This window comes from Lemur catta, chromosome 16, assembly GCF_020740605.2.
Source record: "Lemur catta isolate mLemCat1 chromosome 16, mLemCat1.pri, whole genome shotgun sequence".
Taxonomy (NCBI): Eukaryota; Metazoa; Chordata; class Mammalia; order Primates; family Lemuridae; genus Lemur; species Lemur catta.
Genome location: NC_059143.1, coordinates 10097419 through 10103893, shown reverse-complemented (window position 1 = coordinate 10103893; position 6475 = coordinate 10097419). Strand labels below are relative to the sequence as shown.

The 6475-nt window shown below is 44.3% G+C and overlaps 1 long non-coding RNA gene across 1 annotated transcript; it reads left to right on the top strand.

Moving 5' to 3' along the window:
- The first annotated feature begins 524 nt into the window (after positions 1–524).
- LOC123621636 lies at positions 525–5146 on the top strand. The gene is made up of 4 exons (XR_006729211.1): positions 525–565; positions 2273–3114; positions 3807–3993; positions 5125–5146. It is a non-coding gene; the product is annotated as an uncharacterized LOC123621636 (long non-coding RNA).
- Positions 5147–6475: the final 1329 nt, after the last annotated feature.

The following is a 6475-nucleotide window of genomic DNA, read 5'->3' as shown; positions in this document are numbered from 1 at the left end:
ACCAATGATTGGAGAGTGGGAGAGATGCTTATATGAGAACGCTGCTTTTTGTGCAATATTTAAGAGTAGGAGCTACAAAAACCTAAGAAAGAAGCATATTATAAATTCATATAAAATTTTCCTCCAAAAATGACAAAGAATTTCTTGCTGAGAATTTTGGGCTACAAGTTTGAAGTCATAGGCCATCACTGCTCAGGGAAGTTCTCTTTTGGAAAGATGTTTAGAGACAGTCATAGGGATTGATAAATTCTAATATCTTGTTTCTAAATATCTTTCATAGAACACACATATCCCCATAACATATAAGGAAGGAAAAGGTCTGATGGTGGAAAGTGATCATGATTCAATATTAAGTAAGAAAATGTGGTCTTAAATATGTAAAAAAAAAATTGTGTATGGAAAAAACTGAAAAAGAGTATTCCAAATTTTTCTTTTTTGTTCAGACAGAGTCTGGCTTTGTCACCCTGACTAGAGTACAATGGCATCATGATAGCTCACTGCAACCTCCAACTCCTGGGCTCAAGTGATCCTCCTGCCTCAGCCTCCCCAGTAGCTGGGACTACAGGTGAGCACCACCACACCCAGCTATGTTTTCTATTTTTTTGTAGAGATGGGGTCTCGCTCTTGCTCAGGCTGGTCTAGAACTCCTGAGCTCAAGTGATTCTCCTGCCTTGGCCTCCCAGAGTGCTAGAATTACAGGCGTGAGCCACCGCACCAGCCCAAAATATTAATAGTAGTCATCTCTGGATTGTGGGTGATTTGTTTCCTTTTTAATACTTATTTGACATTTATTAATTTTTCTGCAATGAATATACATTACATTTATTCTTTAAAAAGGTATTATATATATGTGTGTGTGAATATATTTGTGCACACACATTTCTCTGATGGTATGTATTTCGTGCTAGTTACCATAACCATATCATAAGCAGAGTATAATTACTATGATAAAAGGTTGGAAGATGGATGGGAAGGGGGAGGTTCATAAAATCATTTTCCTAGACATATAGGATCTACAACTCTAGGTAGACTGTGCCACCAGTGTCACCCACAGACAGGCTATGAATAATCAAATGACCCCCAGGGTATTATTTAAGATGGGGTGGGGGATACAGCAAGGCCCCAGGTAGACAGCACTACCACTCCCCACTCCTATCCTCACCCTATCTGCTACCCACAAACATTCAAATTTGAGGACAAGCCCACTGTCTTCTATGCCGCTACTAGATAACTTTCTTTCCAACGCTCTGACCATCTTACTCCCACCATTCACAAGAAGAAAAAGAAGGAAAGACAGCCCCGTCAGGATTTAAGCTGTTGGCTTTTGCTTCAACTCCAGGAACGTAAAATCAACACCTGGAGTGGGAGGGGAGAAGGCAAGAATTTTCATCAATGCACATGCATTTAACATTGGGCAGGAATAGGTTGAACCCCATGTACTGACTTGCAAAAAGGGTTCTGTTCAGGAGTATTAAAAGGATACACGTTGACGAAATCTTCACAGCCAGGGTTTTGTAGGAGGACGAAGTAGCAATATGACTGTCTTGGGTCACTTTCCCTTCAGAATTGTACCCCAGCCTCCTGCCCTCTGCTTCCTAGCCACCCTCCACGTGCACTAACTCTGGGAATTGCTGGCCTCCTCACCCGCTCTTCAGCCTACACTGGCCCAAGGATAACGTCTCTGTGAGCCCAGGGGCACTGGGACAGAGAAGGGGAGACCCTTCGGGAGTGTACATTTATGACCACATCTGGTGACAAAGGTAGCATTTATGCTATGCTAGACTTAAGCGAATCCTGAGTGGGGTTACCAGATAAAGTCCAGGGCAGCCCTGTAAGATTTGAATTTCAGATAAACAATGAATAAATTTATATGCAAGTATGCATACTGACACTAAAAAATGATCTGTTGTTTATCTGAAATGCAAATTGAAGTGAGCATCCTGTGTTTTTATTTGCTACATTTGGTAACCCTAATCCTGAATAGAGTGATGATACTCAACAAAATAAAATGTTAATCCAATTTAAGCATTTAAATAAACACTGTTGACAGTCCAGCTCTCGTGGTCATTTTGTAATTTTAAAGGTATGTATATTATTTGAGATCTGTAATTTCAGTAATATCTTTCATGTGTTTGAATGTAAATGATTTTAATAATGATCTGTGATCATTTATATAATTTATATCATTATAATTAAGTTTAAAGTACTTAAAATATGTATCCTCCATATTTAAGAATAATTCAAATTGGTAGCAGGTTCTTTTCTTTTTCAGAATGAGCCTGACAACCACTGAGGGAGACAGACAGAGACCACATTCAGTTCAGAAAACCATGGGTGCGGAGGTACAATGATGTATCTTCAGTGTGCCTGTCAAGACCATGGTGATTGAAATATCTGTGACAATATCAGCAAAAAGTCAGTCCCTTGCTATTTCACAAAGACCATAATCCCAGTGATTACAATTTTTTTTGTGTAACAAGAAGACAGTAAAACAAAAGGGGGAAATACTCAAAGTGGGGCAAAAGGGATTAGTATTACAAAAGACTACACAGTGACTAGAAAAAACATGAAAAGATTTTGAAAGTTCTGCATCGTGGGGTACACTACAATCACTAGCTTTCTCTCTCATAAAGTTTCCTGTTGTATTGACTCTGTGCTTCCCCAGTGTCTGCTGGAAACCAGCAGAAAAAGTAGGGTTTCTCGATACCAATAGGTAAATTCAAGCAGCCCACATCTAGATAGAACAACCAGTTGCTCAATAGTGGTCAAAAGCAGAGTCAAATGCAAAGTAAAATTGCCTTCCTCCAACCGGCTAAGGACTGTGGTCCAGTAATCCACCAGGGAGTCGGTGCCCAAGGCCAAGGTGGAGCAAGACCCTGATAGGACAGCAGCACCCATTCGGTGCCGTGGAGCAGTCATAGGATCAGAAGTTGGGAATTTGGGACACAGCTCTGCCAGCAACTAGTGTCACTTTGGGCAAGTTCCTCAGTTTCTCCCTCTATAGAATGAAGACCTGGAACAGGACTAAGCTTATAAGCTCCCTGTCAAGATAAACTCCAAAGAAACTTAATTCAACTACTTGTCCCTAAAACCCTTGAAGAACAGGAATTGATGGTAGGAAAATGTGTGTGTGTGATGAATTGTTTTAGAGAAAAAATGTGCTCTCTTTGATTCTAACTGATGCTATTTGCTTATGTGACTGTGCTTGCTTTCAGTTGTTTGATAAATATAGTTAATCAGAATGAAAAACAGGTATAAGAGCAAGGGCAACTCCGTGATAGGCTAGGCTTCCTGGATGTGAGAAGCTAACAGCCTAGCTCTGCTTCTGTATATATGGCTTGCTTGCTTGGCGCTTAGCTTAAGTGGAGCCATGACAGGCTTCACTAAAGTTAAGGAAAACAAGGCCCCGGGGAGGTAACCGCAACTTACTTCCTGATAAAGGGCTGGAGAGTCCCGGGGCCTCCTCTTCCCCGAAATGACGTTGACCACAACTGGCGCTGGCGCGAAAAGCCCGAGGCTTAGAGTCAACCAATCAGGAGCCAACACGATCAGCCACTTTTAAAAGAACAAATAAACTAAAGGGGGATGGAGTGCCCAGGGTGTCCTGTGCAGCCCAGTGTGTCCTGTGCAGCCCAGTGTGTCGGGTGCAGACTAGTGTGTCGTGTGGAAACTAACATACAGAAAAGTATAAAAGCTTAACCTTTACCCCAGGGCGGGGTCCTGGTTTGTGAGAGGCCACTGCATTGGTGCTCTGGGACTTGGACCCTAGCTTGAGCTAGCCAGTAAACTCCTTTGTCTTTTTGCAGCCTCAGTGACTCTCTCTGTTCCTGGGGCCGAGGGGAACCGGCTCTAACACCCTCAACTCCCTGGCCTCCTTTTTTGCCCCACACCACCTAGCAAAGGCCTCCTCGGTACTGAACCCAACTATGTATCATCTCTGCGTCCCGACCCTGGCAGTTGAGAACCATAGCGGGAGGAAGTGGCACACCTGAGGTTAGTGCCACTCCGTCCCTGGCCAGAAGCCTTCACCCTCACTCCACAAAGTTCCCCCTCTGTTTAGGGAAAAGAGAAAACACCCGCAAGTCCCTCCCGCTTGCTCTGCCGACTTACTGCCATTGTTGTTTTCCTCTTCCTGTCTCAGCAGGAAAGGAGCTCGCCCCAGGTCGCGCTCCATTGCTTATCACTGCGCAAGGAGATAACTTGCTTTTCTATTTTGCTGGAGGAGCCCTTGGCATAAAATTTTACATAATCTGTTAAAACAAAACACCGACCCTCCCTTATCTGTCCTCATTGCTGTTTCCTTTCTTAAGAGTTAAGCTCTTTGAAAGGGCAGATTTAGCATGTCCCCTTTCTTATTCCAACTCCCTGCTCCACTCATCTCCCTCTGCCTTCTGTCCCTGACACCCAGTGGATACCTATGGTCGTCACCTCCTTCTTGTTACATCTAGTGGATGCTTTCTAGCCCTCAGGCCGATAGCATCTGCTCTGAAATGTCCTTTCCCTGCTGTTATGACTCTACCCCCTTCTTCCCCCACCCCGCCCCACTCCGTCTCCCCCCAGTCTGTTCCCCTGTTCCCTAAATGTTGACATCCCCCAGGTGTCGAAGGCGCTTCTTCCCTGTTTGGATTCGTGTACCAACTTTCCAACATGTTTAACTTTTCTAAAACGGAACTAGTTGTCAGGCTCTCTAAACCCTATTTCCTTTTTTCTGAGACAGGGTCTTGCTCTGTCACCCAGGCTAGAGTGTAGTAGAGTCATCTTAGCTCACTGCAACCTCAAAGTCCTGAGCTTAAGGGATCCTCTTGCCACAGCCTCCTGAGTATCTGGGACTACAGGTGCGCACCATCACGCCTGACTAATTTTTCTATTTTTGGTAGAGACGGGGTCTCGCTCTTGCTCAGACTGGTCTGAAACCCCTGAGCTCAAGGTATCCTCCCACCTTGGCCTCCCAGAGTGCTAAGATTACTGGAGTGAGCCACCGCTCGGGGCCATCTATTTCCTTCTCAACTGGGGATCAGTAATCACCTAATCACTGATACCAGAAACCTTAGCAAAATCTTTCATTTTTTTTATTTTTAAATTTTTTTAAATTAAAAAAAATGTCTTTTTTTTTTTAATTTTTAGAGACAAGGTCTTGCTCTGTCACCCAGGCTGGAGTGCAGTGGCTCCATCATAGCTCTCTGCAGCCTTGAACTCCTGGGCTCAAGAGATCCTCCCACTTGGGCCTCCCAGAGTGCTGGGATTACAGGTATGAGCCACCGTGCCTGGCCCCTTAGCACCATCCTAAAATTCCCCATTCCTCTCACCTCAATGATTAGTTATTGGGTCATATCAATTCCATGTCCTTAGTGTCTTTCATTATCAGGCAGATGTGATCTGCTCATCCCCACCAGCCCACCTGTGACATGCCATTGAAAATCCACAGAGGTTCTAAGGCACTTACAGGATAAAGCTCACCGCATCACATGGACCTCATACGGCCTTTTTAAAGCCATCCATTCCTTCTATACCTCACTATCTCATCTCCAGCCTCTCTTCTTGGATATCCTCTGTATTTTTGCTACAACAAATGCCTGTGGTCTCCAAAATGTGCCACACTGTCCCGCTGCCAGGGCCTTTGCACATGCGTATCCTTCTGCTGGCGTTCTCCCCACTCCCCTGCTCCCCATCTTGGCTGGTGTACTCATGCTTCAAGACTCAGGTTGAATGTCTTCTCCACCACGAGCCTCCCTGCAGGCCCCAGTCTACGTGGGTGCTCCCCCCACGTGCTCCTCCAGGCCTCTGCTTGACTTTACCAGGTGTTAGTTTCCTAGGGCTGCCATTCCCAACTGCAGCAAACCAGGTGGTTAAAACAGAAGAAACTGATTCTCTCATGGTTCTGGATGCTTGAAGTCCAAAATCAAGGGGTCCCTCTGAAGACTCAAGGTAGGATTCCTTCCTTGCCACACCTCGCTCCTGGTGTTCCAGGCCATCCTCGATGTTCCTTGGCTTGTAAGTGCATCACTCTGGTCTCTGCCTGTGTCTTCATGTGATCTTCGTGTCCTCTCATTATAAGGACACCAGTCATTAGATTTAGGGCCTACCCTAATCAAGTATGGTCTCATCTTGAGGTCTATGAAGACTCATTTCCAAATAAGATCACATTCTGAGGTTCTAGTTGGACATGAATTGGGAGGACACTCTTTAACACACTACCTGTCATAAAATTTATACTACTGTAAGGAAGCCAGCCATTTATTTTCCCATTTCCCCATTAGACAATGAGGTCATTGAGGACAGGACCATGAAATACTCATCTTTGAATTTCTGCTGTCCAGTCCAGTATCTGGCTTATAGCAGAAATTTAAAATGTTTTTCCAAGCTCAATGATCTGCTGATAGGATTTTCTCTTTTAACAATTAAATCCCCCCTAATTTGATACCCCTGACTTCCTACTTCAACTTTATTTGTACTTCGCTTTCTGTTCTTTGGGTCT